Source organism: Budorcas taxicolor, chromosome 24 (genome assembly GCF_023091745.1).
Source record: "Budorcas taxicolor isolate Tak-1 chromosome 24, Takin1.1, whole genome shotgun sequence".
NCBI classification, from domain to species: Eukaryota; Metazoa; Chordata; class Mammalia; order Artiodactyla; family Bovidae; genus Budorcas; species Budorcas taxicolor.
This window is the reverse complement of record NC_068933.1, coordinates 34,795,677-34,809,111: the sequence shown is the minus strand read 5'-3', so window position 1 is coordinate 34,809,111 and position 13,435 is coordinate 34,795,677.

The following is a 13,435-nucleotide window of genomic DNA, read 5'->3' as shown; positions in this document are numbered from 1 at the left end:
GGGAGGAAGATGGATGGAAGGGTCTATCATGAAACTGTTTGTTAATTGTTTTCCCATGTGAACCATGTTCCCTCAGAAAAACTGGAATGATGATCATTCCCAAGTTCCTTGGAACACCTGGAAATGAAGGAATATAAAGGAATAAAGGAAATTCCTTTAAAATGCACTTGTGCCTCTCACCTAGCATGAGGGTCACTTACCCAGGGCAGCACCAAGTCTGGTCAGCGTCCATCCAATTCAGCTGGGTTTGGGAATCCTGAAACTCACTTTGCAGCTCCAGCTTTAAGCTGGGCATGTGCCCCCTGATACTGTGTGTATGCTAAATCTCTTCAGTCGTGTCCAACTCTTTGTAACCCTAAGAACCGTAGTCCACCAGGCTCCTCTGTCCATGGGATTCGCCAAGCAAGGATACTGGAGTGTGTTGCCATGCCCTTCGCCAGGATATCTAACTGATGCAGGGATCAAACCCTTGTCTCTTAGCCTTCTGCATTAGCAGGTGGGTTCCTTACCACGAGCATCACCTGAGAAGCCCACCCCCTGGTGAGGACCATTTATTTCCAAGGGAGAACTTGGCAAGGTCCTCAGAGAGGATCATGGTTCCATAAAAGTGGCTCATCCTGGCTAAACTAAAAGCATTGGCAATTCTAGTTTGTTTTTTCAACAGTTCTTTCTCTTTGCTTGGGGGGGCGGGGGCGGGGAAAGCCAACATAGTTATAAATATTTACATTTGAAACCAAAACATTTTGACAACAATTGCAGCTGCTAAATGATTTATGAAACTTGTGAAATCAAATAGAGAAAGACAGATGACAAACACATTGCTGCTAAGAAAGAAGGTCTCCCTGACTTTGATTTAGGAGATGGTGCAGGAGAAGGAAATGGCAACCCACTCCGATATTCTTGCCTGGAGACTCCCAGGGACAGGGGAGCCTGGTGGGCTGCTGTCTATGGGTCGCACAGAGTAGGACAGGACTGAAGCGACTTAGCAGCAGCAGCAGGTTCCCTAGGGCGTAATTACATAGTAATACTTCTTAAGGGAGTTTGGTTTAAAAATATGATACACTTAGTTGCCTTGAGTCATTAGCATTGCTGTCATTAACCTTCAGCTGACAAATCACCTGCTTAGGAAAGACATATTTCAATGTAAACTGTTAGAGTGGATGGGAGTACTCTAAGAATTTGGGTCAAAAGACAGATCCATGGAGAAAAATTCAACTCTGGAATTCAGAGGAAGGAATATCTCAATATGCCTTAAATTTTCCTAATTCCATAGGTAAATCTCAAATAATTAAATGCGCTAATCAACAACAAAGCCCCTCTTTTTAATATATTTTTAACATTTTTGGTCAAAGTGGACCATTAACTGGGTAGCCTCTGTTCTACCCCGAGGCACCCTCTTGTGGAGTTAAATGACTGGCTTTGTAAACTGAGAATTATAAATCCAAACCCGCCTGGAGATTTTGCTTCTCACTGGGGAACAGGCCTGTCATAGCAGAAACAACACGCACACCATAGAATCAGGATTAGAGTTTGAGTCGCTTCTTTGACTTTTATGGACTGAGTAGCCTGGAGCAAGCTAATGAATTTCTCTGACTCTGTTTCCTCACATACAAAATAGAAGGGGAAAAAAAAAAAAAGAGTATTTGCCCTATGGTAGTACTGTAAGTATTTGATGAGATAATTCAAGTAAAGAACTTGGCAGCCTGATAGAAGCTGGACAAATAGTAACTTTAATTGCTGCAGGGGTTTTGAAAGAGAGCTTTGAGATGATTGGACTCAACTCACATTTATTTAGAATCCATCAGGGACAGAGACTTGGAGGAGCAAAGTGGGGGCTCTAGCTAATGAGAAAGATGTTTGTCCACGGCCCCCACTTCTGCCAAAGAGTGAGCGTCCATCTCTGGGGCCACAGACATGGGCAGAGGTCTCCAAATCCAGGTGGAAGGAAATCTGGCCATTCAGTGGAGATGGATAGATTAAAAACTGCCCTACAAAGAGAAGGGAAGGGCAAAATGGGGGCGGGGAGGAGAAGAAACCAACATGCCTTAGTCAGCAGCAGGTGGCCAGGGATGCAAGGTGAGGAGAACTAGATGCCAGCAGCCCTGATAGCTGGACCAGGAGGGGCCGTGATGCTCAGAGGGAGGTGTGGGGGAATCTAGTGGAGGCCCAGGTGAGCCAGAGGACCTGGGATGCCCTGCAACCCCACAGGTATGGAACTACCGTGTGTGTGTGTGTGTGTGTGTGTGTGCGTGCGCACGTGCATTAGCAGGGAACAAGGGGCAGAAAGGGAAAGACAGCCTGCTTGACCAGGGCAGCAAGTGTACATGAGGCTCCAACACAAGAGCAATGGAGAGGAGAAGAATGAAGGTAAAAAAAAAAAAAAAAAGTTACAGTGAATGAGCAGACCGAGGGGCCCTGCTAGCAAACCCCAGCCTGCTGGGCTTCTGTGAGTTAAGGGCTCTGCTGCTCCACCCCATCCTGTGCCAGGACCTGAAGAGCAAAACGTGACCCCTTGCCATGGAGAGAGTACGTGCCCAGAATTATGAATTACCCTCCTCTTCCTCAGGTTGGTGACCCAGAAGATGCTTTGGATGAACAGACGCGAAGTCACAACACAAATATCTATGCTGTGGGTCACGTGGGCAGTCAGCTGACTCAGGGTGAAATCACTTTGGGCCGCCAAGGTCTAAGAGAAGCTTCATTTCAAACTGAGTCCCAAAGATGGGTTGCGTTGAGATGAAAAAAATACGTTAAAGATGGGAATTATCATGAGCCAAAACTTGAGGGCTGAAACTTATTAGCTGTATTCAGAAGTCAGTAGCAACCCTATTGCTGCTGCTGCTGCTAAGTCACTTCAGTCTGAGCGACTTCACTTTCACTTTTCACTTTCATGCATTGGAGAAGGAAATGGCAACCCACTCCAGTGTTCTTGCCTGGAGAATCCCAGGGATGGGGGAGCCTGGTGGGCTGCTGTCTATGGGGTCGCACAGAGCAGCCCTATTAGAGTCAAGCAAATAGACTGGACAGGGAGCTGTTTGCACAGAGACACAGACTGGGGCTCTCGATCAAAAGCCAGAGAAATATGTAAATATTGATTGTAACTGGCCATCAAACTCTATTATATAGCACAAGGAAATGCAGTAGCTATATAATTTTTTTCTCGTGGTTATTCATTGCTTCAATTGACAATGATATCAAATTCAGCAAATACTGATTGTAAAAACAAAATGCAACATAAGAATAATTGTGAAAGTCTATTTCTATACCAACAGTTGCCAGTTCCTCCTCAAATGCCTGACTGTGAACAAAGAAAGATACTGTTCACATTTAGTAGCTGCTGCGGTCACCTTGGCATAATAGAGGGAACACAGCCTTTAATGGCAGTTTAATTAGATTTACCACGGGGAAGATGTCACAAAGAAGATGCGATGCTTTTATATTTAGAAGCCTGTATAATGACGTGAATAAATAAAAAACGCAGACAAAAGAAAACACGGTGAAGACTGTAGTTCTTTTTCTTTCTTTTCCCCTCGAAATTTAAACACATATGGTGAGGTTTTCCTGTAATGCAAATATCTAAGTGGCTTTAATGCTTACAGGAGGCTTCCCTTGTGGCTCAGCTGATAAAGAATCCACCTGCAAGGTAGGAGACCTGGGTTCAATCCCTGGGTTGGGAAGATCCCCTGGAGAAGGGAAAGGCTACCCACTACAGTATTCTGGCCTGGAGAATTCCATGGACTGTATAGTCCATGGGGATGCAAAGAGTCAGACACGATTGAGCGCCTTTCACTTAATGCTTATGGGAAGTGGCTGCATATGGGGAGGAAGGTTCTCGGCCATGTTTTATATTTTATGAGCAGCAGGATATCTATAATAAAGATTTTTAATTGATTCTACTTTTTGTGGAAGGAGAAGAGAAGGAGGTTTTATCTCTACTATGAAAAAAGATGTAGAGGTTCCCCTAAAAACTTGAGAGGCAGCAGAGAGTCCCTAAGGCCAGGAGAACAAATGATATAGACATCATTTTCCCCTAGGACTGTGGATATTGAAAACTCAAGAGACCTAATCATTTTCTTCAAATCTGTTGCCATATAAAGAGGCTAAAACTTGCTTGGAAAGAGGCAGGGATGAAAGAGAGCGTGTGGAACGAATAAGTTCTGACTTATTTCTGTAGTTCCCACTTTGAAATAGGGCTAGTCACTCAACAACCATGTCTACATCTGCAGAGGAAGCCAGACACCAAATCCAGCAGGTTGCAAAGCTCCAACTGGAAAGCTGTGGGTGCCACCTGAGAGCTTTGGAAAAAGACTCCAGGATTCTGAAATGATGGTTTAGGTAATGCCACTGGGACTCTTTCACAAAAGTTAGATTATGTGTGGAAACTGCCCACACAGAAGGTGGAGATTTCTTAAATCTCTTGAAAGAGCAATAAAAATTCTCAACACATCAATTACTGAGAAAATTAATTTAGCAGCAATTCAGGAAACACATTGAGCCTATTGTCAGGCTCTAAGCTCCTCCACGGAGGCGCTGCAGGGTGATGGGGTGGGGGTGGGGCGGGATGAGGATTGGAGGCTGTTGATAATACAAATTCCTGCCCCTTCTCCAAGCCTCCCGAAGAAGCATCTTCTGAGAATGGGCGAGACGATCACCTGCATTTTAATCACATCTTTGCCCTAAAATTGGGGACACGATGTTGGCGAGGGCTGGACAACAATGTGAATGTGTTTAGTGCCACTGAAGTGTGCAGTTAAATATGGTTCAAATAGTACATCTTGTATTATGTGGCTTTCAGCACAATAGAAAAATATGCCTAAAAAATAGGAAAGAGGGCTTCCCTGGGGACACAGTGGTAAAGAATCTGCCTGCCAACGCAGCAGACATGGGCTTGCTCCCTGATCTGGAAAGTCTCACGTGCACAGAGCAACGAAGCCCGTGTGCCACAACTCCTGAGGCTGACCTCTAGAGCCTGTGACCACTGAGCCTGTGTGCCCTAGAGCCAGAGCTCCCCAGCAAGGGAAGCCACTGCACTGAGAAGTGTGAGCACCACAGTTAGAGAGGAATCCCCGCTCACAACTGAAGAAAACTCCACGCAGCAAGGAAAGCCATGCACAGCCAAAAATAAATAAACAAGTAAAACAGGAAAGAATGGCAAAGTCTCTTCAAGATTTCATAGTGACCCTTCCTTGCAAGAACAGAGGAACATGCAATTTGATTATTATTGTTTTTGCTGAAATCTCTAACTTGATCACAAGTGGTGTGACAGAATTAGTACTTTTTTTAAAATTCCTGTTTGATGATTTCTTGAATTTTAAAGACGCTTGCTCCTTGACAGAAAAGCTACGACCAGCCTACACAGCATATTAAAAAGCGGAGACATTACTTTGCCGACGAAGGTCAGTCTAGTCAAGGCTATGGTTTTTCCGGTAGTCACATATGGATGTGAGAGTTGGACCATGAAGAAAGTGAGTGCCCAAGAATTAATGCTTTTGAATTGTGATGTTGGAGAAGACTCTTGAGAGTCTCTTGGACTGCAAGGAGATCAAACCAGTCAATCCTAAAGGAAATCAGTCCTGAATATTCATTGGAAGGACTGATGCTGAAGCTGAAGCTCCAATCCTTTTCCACCTGATTCGAAGAACTGACTCACTGGAAAAGATCCTGATGTTGGGAAAGATTAAAGGCAGCAGGAGAAGGGGACGACTGAGGATGAGATAATTGGATGGCATCTCTGACTCAGTGGACTTGAATTTGGGAAAGCTCCAGGAGTTGGTGATGGACAGGGAAGCCTGGCATGCTGCAGTCCATGGAGTCACAAAGAGTCAGACATGACTGAGCAACTGAACTGAACTGATGACTCATTGCCAGCATTTTTAAGAACTTACTCTGTGCCAGACACTTCTAAATTCTTTGCAGGTATTATCTCATTTAATCCTTATGACAACCTTATCTCATAAGGAGGTGCTTTTATTATGCTCTAGTTTCTTGGTCTGGAGAAGGAAATGGCAACCCACTCCAGTGTTCTTGCCTGGAGAATCCCAGGGACGGGGGAGCCTGGTGGGCTTCTGTCTAGGGGATTGCACAGAATTGGACACGACAGAAGCGACTTAGCAGTGGCAGTTTCTTGGTCAATCACTCACTCATGTTTGACTCTTTGTGACCCCATGGGTTGCAGCTCCCCAGGCTTCCCTGTCCATCACTATTTCCTGGAGTTTGCTCAAAGTCATGTCCATTGTGTTGATGATGCCGTCCAACCATCTCATTCTCTGTTGCCCTCTTCGAAAATTAGATGAGATTTCTGAAATCAGATCCTGTTCAATGCCAGTGGCAGTCAGGGAGATAAGAAGTCTGAAAGGAAGTGAAAAGCTCTTGGTCCTTGCCCAAAGCGGTGTATCTAGCTGATTTCCTCTCTGAGTAGAGAGATGACCAATACAAACTTAAAAAAAAAAAAAAAGATACTAAACAAAATAAGGGTGCCTTTTAAGTCCTAGAAACAAAGATAACAAGTTCTTCCAGATCTGAAAAAGATCTAACATTCTGTGTCTGTCATTAATTGTTATGTGTTTAAGAAGGTGAGTTACTATACGGTGGTCAAACTGCCTTCAGTTACTTGTTTCTATGTATAGAATAAAACACGGGAACATTCCCATAAAACCCATGACACTACCCTCCCCAGATTTATTAAAAAGACCCCCAGAGAAGAGAGTTATAAAATCTGATCAAGTCAGCAGTTCCAGCTGTGTAATTGATATCCATTATTTTCTACTGACTGCTAAGAACTTCCATTTCTGTAGCATAAACAGAATTCCCATTTCTTTTGCAGGGAGACTGCCATGGGGTAAAACTAAAAATAAGGTTCATCAGCAAAATCATTTCATAAATTCCCAGAGACTTTCCACAGAGAATGGTTTCTTATAAACGAATTTCTTCTCTGTAAGTCATTTTTATATTTCAAGTTGTTACATTTGTTCTACATGATTCTTTTCTATGTGTAACATATAACATAGGCAGAATATGAATCTCTTGAAGGATCAGGGAACAGCTAAGGAAAAGCAGGAATGTTGAAAAATATCCAAGGCTACATTTTTCCTTCTTTCCTTTGCAGATTCCTCTGCTCAAATGATACACATATTCCATCCTTTATAATTATTATTGCTTCCATGACCTGAAAACATAGCTTCATGTTTTATCTTGGAGGTGAAGAGCACACATGAGGGGTACTAGGATACACTGCACCAAAATATGCCTTTCTAATAGAAGGATTGTTCTGAGTTGACTATTTCAACAAACAGCAGACCCAGGAGAAGCTCTGCAAACCATTGTAGAAGCTACCCTTTTGTAAAGAATTTTAAATTGATAAAGAAAACCTCCATTTGTAAGGGTGCCTCCTACTCTGCATCAGGAAGGGAAGGATGACTGGATCACAAGAGCATCTTATCGACAGAGAAGCTGTTGCTGGGCTGTGTTTAGTTGCTCAGTTGTGTCCAGCTCTGCGATCCCATGGGCTGTAGCCCACCAGTCTCCTCTGTTCATAGGGATTCTCCAGGCAAGAATACTGGAGTGGTTTGCCACGCCCTCCTCTGGGATCTTCCCAACCCAGGGATCAAACCTAGGTTTCCTGCACTGCAGGCGGATTCATCTGTGCCACTGGGGAGGCCCAGGAATACAGGACTGGGTAAGCTATCCCTCCTCCAGGGGATCTTCCTGACCCAAGAATTGAACTGGTGTCTCCTGCATTGCAGGCGGATTCTTTACCAGCTGAGGCACCAGGGAAGCCCCAGTGGAGAAGACCCCAGTTTAAATCTACAATAGCTAACCTTACCCTTGTTTACCAGGCTTTACCTGGTAACCTCCCAAACTATCCTACCCAGGCCCATCTCCGTACTTCCTTTTTTATGCCTTTAGCTGAAGATGGTCTTTAAGGTCATCGTGGTTTAGATTACCTCGCTGATAACCCAGCAGTAAAGAATCCGCCTGCAATGCAGGAGACCTGGGTTCAATCCCTGGGTCGGGAAGATCCCCTGGATGAGGGCATGGCAACCCACTCCAGTATTCTTGCCTGGAAAATTTCATGGACAGAGGGGCCTGGCAGGCTACAGTCCATGGGGTCACAAAGAGTCAGATGGAACTGAGCACAAATATGTTAACAAACTTCTGTTTGTTTTTCTTTCTTATTAAGACCTATCATTTCCCCATGTTAATCATTTAAAAGAACGAAAGAAAGAAAATGAAGTCGCTTAGTCATTTCGGACTCTTTGTGACCCCATGGACTGCAGCCCACAGGCTCCTCCGTCCATGGGATTTTCCAAGCAAGAATACTGGAGTGGGTTGCCATTTCCTTCTCCAGGAGATCTTCTCGACCTAGGGACTGAACCCGGGTCTTGTAGGCAGACGCTTTACCATCTGAGCCACCAGGGAAGTCCAGTCATTTGAAAGGATAGTCCCTATGGTACAAACAAAAGGCTTCGAGCTCCATAGAGGTAGTAAAAGTTTCTGTGAATTCCTCGGAATCACTGAGAATGGTTAATTCCAGCTATGATCTATAATCTTTCCAGTCCTTATATTTGCCTTTAAAAAAAAATTATTTTGGCCACATGGGATCTGAGTTCCCTCATTAGGGATCAAACCAGGATCCCCTCCAATGGAAGCACAGAGTCCCAACCACTGGGCTGTCAGTGAATCCCTTATATTTTCATTTTTGATGGTTTCATGATGAGAATTGTACTAGGCAGACGTATGATGTGTGGGTGCTCCATTCAAATCCCTGTGCTCTTAATTTTTCTTCTGAAGCCATTTGCTTATTATAATTTTAGTTTCCTGGGTGGGATGTTAGTGAAATTACTTCTGTAAACTTTGGGGGATAAAAATGTGTAGTCAGCACAGAGTGAAATGGGTAAAGACATTTTTCAAGCCTTTTGACAGCAAGCACTGGTTCTGCTCACAATCACTATTTCTCCTGGAGCTGAAACTGTTCCTCCATGATTCGTTTCCTCGGCTGAACACCTCCCACAGCATTGCCCTTAGGGAGCACAGATGGGTTAGCTGCTGCCAAGCCGATGTGATGAGCTCCTGGTTGCCTTAATGTGGTTTGCTTATTTGTCTGTGTGTCTTCAAGAGGTTGGAGACATTTGGAGAGAGCATTTTGGGTTCCAGTCTGAGAATTCACAAAGCCCTGCCTCCAGGTTAAGCGTCAAATAGGAAGGGCCAATATGGGTGTCTGTTTTTGACACTTTCTAACCTTTTATACTTTCTCTCTCTAGGGCCCTTGCTATTCAATCAAGGCTTCTTCTCCCAGAGAACTGACATCTCACCTACTCCCCCTAGCGTGGTACAGGAGGTGGTGTCCTAGACTGCCTTACGTGTCCTTGAAACAGAGCAGGACGCGATGGTCTCCACCACTCTTCATTCCCCCTGAGCCATGTCTTCTGCCTTCATTTTGTCTGTGGAAAAACTGCAGCCATAATCAGAAAGGTGAGAAAGTGCAGAAAGAAACGAAAATGGTCAGAGGAAACCAAACAATAATACTATAGTCACTGAGCAAAGTCAAGAACCTTTAGTTCCTTCTCAAGGGCTGTGGGCAATATTCGGAGGCATGTCCTGTGAGCTGACTTACAGATACTGAAACCCCCACCTGGTGGGGAAGTTAACTAGCAGATGACCGTGACATAAGTTGCCACAATTCTGAGAACTGGCCTCAAGAAATGGAAACAAGCCTACCCTGGAACTCAAGGCTAACTGTGCTTAAAATAATCAAGATGATGCTGGTCAGACCACTGCATGACCGATTTCAAGGTGACTGTCAGAGCTGACAGTGCTGTTTCTGCATGTAGCCCCCTCCCTTGGTCTATAAAAGCTCTAGCCCACTGATTGTCAGCGGGAGGAGTCTACCTTTGGACAGACATCTGCCCTCTCCTCCCCACACCCCATCACTGGCATCCAGAATAAAGCAGACTTTCCTTTCCACCAGCCTGGCCTCTTTGTTGGCTTTTGAGTGGTTAGCAGCTGGACCCCACGTTGAATAACATCCCGACAGATGTCCATCCCTACCCTATATGATCTTCCTCCCTCAGCCGCCCTATACCTTCTCAAGGCGTACCCCACCCCACTACCTACCCCACACACATCTTTCCCACTGCACCATGTCCAGGGCAAAAGGGGGTTAAAAGATGAGGCATATAAAAATGTTGAGTGCATCTGAGCAAAACTTGAGTTGTATCAGGCAGCAGTCAATCTAGCAGATGGAAAGGAGCTGCAAGAGCTATATGAAATGAGCAGCTTTAACAGGCAGGAGGGAGTGGGAACAAGGGAGCCATACTAGCTCCAAAGCAGGTTGGTTATGGCAAGGTTACTTTCCTTGAGAGGGATGGCAGGAGTCTGTCAGACAGATCACCCAACCAGCGTTGGCCACGGGATTCCTGATTGACTGCTGAAGATTCCATTTCCAGGAGAGCCAATACTGCCATTGTTAAGTCTCCGTTTGACTTTGACTCGGGGCTTAGCATAAACAACTCCATCTAGGGTCTTTTGGCTTGTTTCTAACAATAATTTAATAAGTCTCTTAAGATACCACCTGGGTCCCTGTTGGTCCCTCCATAAATGTAACTGAAGCCTTTCTTTCCTGCTTTCCTTTCTCCATCTCTATAGGGATCTTTGGGGCCTAGAAGAGGACACACCCTGAGAGGGCAATCCAATCACTAATATGAAAAAAAATCACCCAAAGATGCACTTCAGCTTGTGGGAACTTGGATGTGGGTAGGGGAGGGGAGAAAGTGAAAGTGAAAGTGAAGTCGCTCAGTCATGTGCGACTCTTTGCAACCCCATGGACTGTAGCCTGCCAGGCTCCTCTGTCCATGGGATTCTCCAGGCAAGAATACTGGAGTGGCTTGCCATTTCCTTCTCCAGGGAATCTTCCCGACCCAGGGATTGAACCCAGGTCTCCCGCATTGCAGGCAGATGCTTTAACCTCTGGGCCACCAGGGAAGCACAGGGAAGGGGAGAAGGTGATGTTAAACCACAGATTTGTGACTTAGAGCTTTTGTATTTCTTTTACTTGAGTGTAAACAATTACGTGCACTGATCATTCGCATTATGCCTTTTTGAAAATTTTTTAAAGATGTCTTTAAAAAAATTATTTATTTACCTATGGCTGCGCTGAGTTTTCTTTGCTGCGTCAGGCTCTCTCTAGTTGTGGCGCATGAGCTTCTTATTGTGGAGGCTCCTCTCGTTGCAGAGCATGAGCTTCAGGGCGAGTGGGGCTCAGGAGTTGTGGTGCACAGGCTCAGCTGGCCCATGGCATGTGTAATCTTCCCGGACTAGGGATCAAACCCATGTCCCCTGCATTGGCAGGCAGATTCTTCATCCCTGGACCACCAGGGAAGTCCCTCGTATTGTGCCTTGTATGGACAATTCAGGAGTCTCCGTGTCTGAGACAACATCAGACAAGAACACTGATCTATGCATCCAGGGAAGAGCTACCCTCTGCTCTGACCTGCCCCTTCCCAGGGCAGGAACGCTAGCAAACGAATGGGTACTTTCATATGTAGCTCATTTCTCATGTACCCCACCCTCTGCTCGGTCAGCCCCAGGAAATATTTTCTATGCATTTGCATATCAGTGCTTCCCTTCTAGGCCTCTAGCTTCTCAGCAGAAGAGCCACTCTTAGGTCTGAGGAGAGGTATAAATGGTCCTCTTCGCTCTGAGCCAAAGGAAGCTGTGTAATTACCCACTTCACTCACTCAACTGCTGTTAGAGGATTTCAAAGGCTCTTCTGAAGGGTGCTAAGAGAGGACAGGGGAGGAGGAAGTTTTCCTCTGTCCAAATACGAGCGCCAGTCAGGAGCAAACATGCAGGGCTGAGCCATGGCGTTGGTTCACATAATTCTCTTCTCTGACATGAGGCTCCTAGAAGGAGCAAAGGTACCAATGGGTTAAACTTCAAGTCAAATTCTGCAGGAAGTGAAGGAAACAGCAAGAGCAGTGGGCTACCACGGTCTCCAAATTCTTCCATGTTCCTCCTCATTCTGATCTCTGGGCACCTGGTTTTGTCTTAACTGTTTTCATTAGTTAGGAGGTCAATTGCCTGAATTCAATAGTAGATGCTACTATAGTGGCTTAAGCAAACTGGGATACATTTTCTCTCCTAAGAAAAAGTCTTGAAGCAGGAAGTTGATACTCAAGAGTTTACTTGGTTAATGATTCTATCATAGCCCCAAACTCAAACTCTCTTTTTAACTTTTTGTTTCATTGTTAGCAGATTGCCTTTTGGTCTCATGTTCTTCCCATCACAGAGGGTAGATGGCTGTTGTTGCTTCAAATGCTATGTCCACATTCAAGGGAGGACGAGAAGACAGTTGGGGAATGTCCAGACACCTTTGCTACTTTGATCTGGAAAAGGAAAACCAATTCCAGAAAGCATCTTCTTTTATTTCATTGGTCAGACAATGCCACATGATCACTCCTCACTTTAAACTGGCAAGGGGACCATGGGTTGATTTTCCCAGTCTTTTTTTGTTGAAGACGAGGGATTGATCACCATTATCCTATACAGAATTGTGATCTGATTTTGTGACCTTGGTCTTTGCCAGAGAGGGGAAAAAAAAAAACAAACCACCCTTCATCTCTACCCTTTTAATTTATGTTCTGGAGGATAGCAAATTAAACTGAGAAAAGACTTTAACAAGTGAAAATGCAGGTTTTTATTTATGTACATAGGAGCTTAGAGGAGAATGTGACTCAGAGGCGATTAGAATTCAGAGCATTTTTTGCCATATTAATAAGGGATGAGATGGAGAAGGGGCACTTCTGGGAGGTAAAATAAATTTTTCGAAGGGAGAGAAAAGACCATTTAAGAAAAAACAAATGACTTTTTTGAAATATGGATAAGTAGACACTTAGGAGAATAGGCTGAAGATATGATAGTTTTATGACAATGGTTGTTTGGGTACAGTGTCCATTTCTCATCTTACAGAAGGTGAGATTAGACTAGCTTCCAGAGACAAGTTTATGACAAGTGAGTTCTTTGGGGAGGCTCTGCTTTTAGGCAGAAGAGAGATTTTAGGAACTCAAATAGCTTCAGCTCAAAATAATTTTGATGCTACCATGGCTGACTATGGACCCCTCATCCTCAATCTGATTCCAATTTCTCATTTCAGTCAACTCATAGCAACTTTGACTAGTGACTCAGAATTCTTAATCCTGAACTGTACTCGGACTTCATCAAACCCCACAATAGCATGTCTTTAGAAGGACCTGAAGCATGCTATTTGGGTTAAAATAAGTAGTTTTACAGAAAGTAAATTAAAAACCTAGCTTTGATAAGAGCATCAAAAATAATCAAAGTTTGACACCCTCCATTAAAGGGGAGTCATAAATGAAAGATGGGTTCATTTCAGTGAATGTTACTATTTTTCCCCTTGCGATTATTTCATAATCCACAA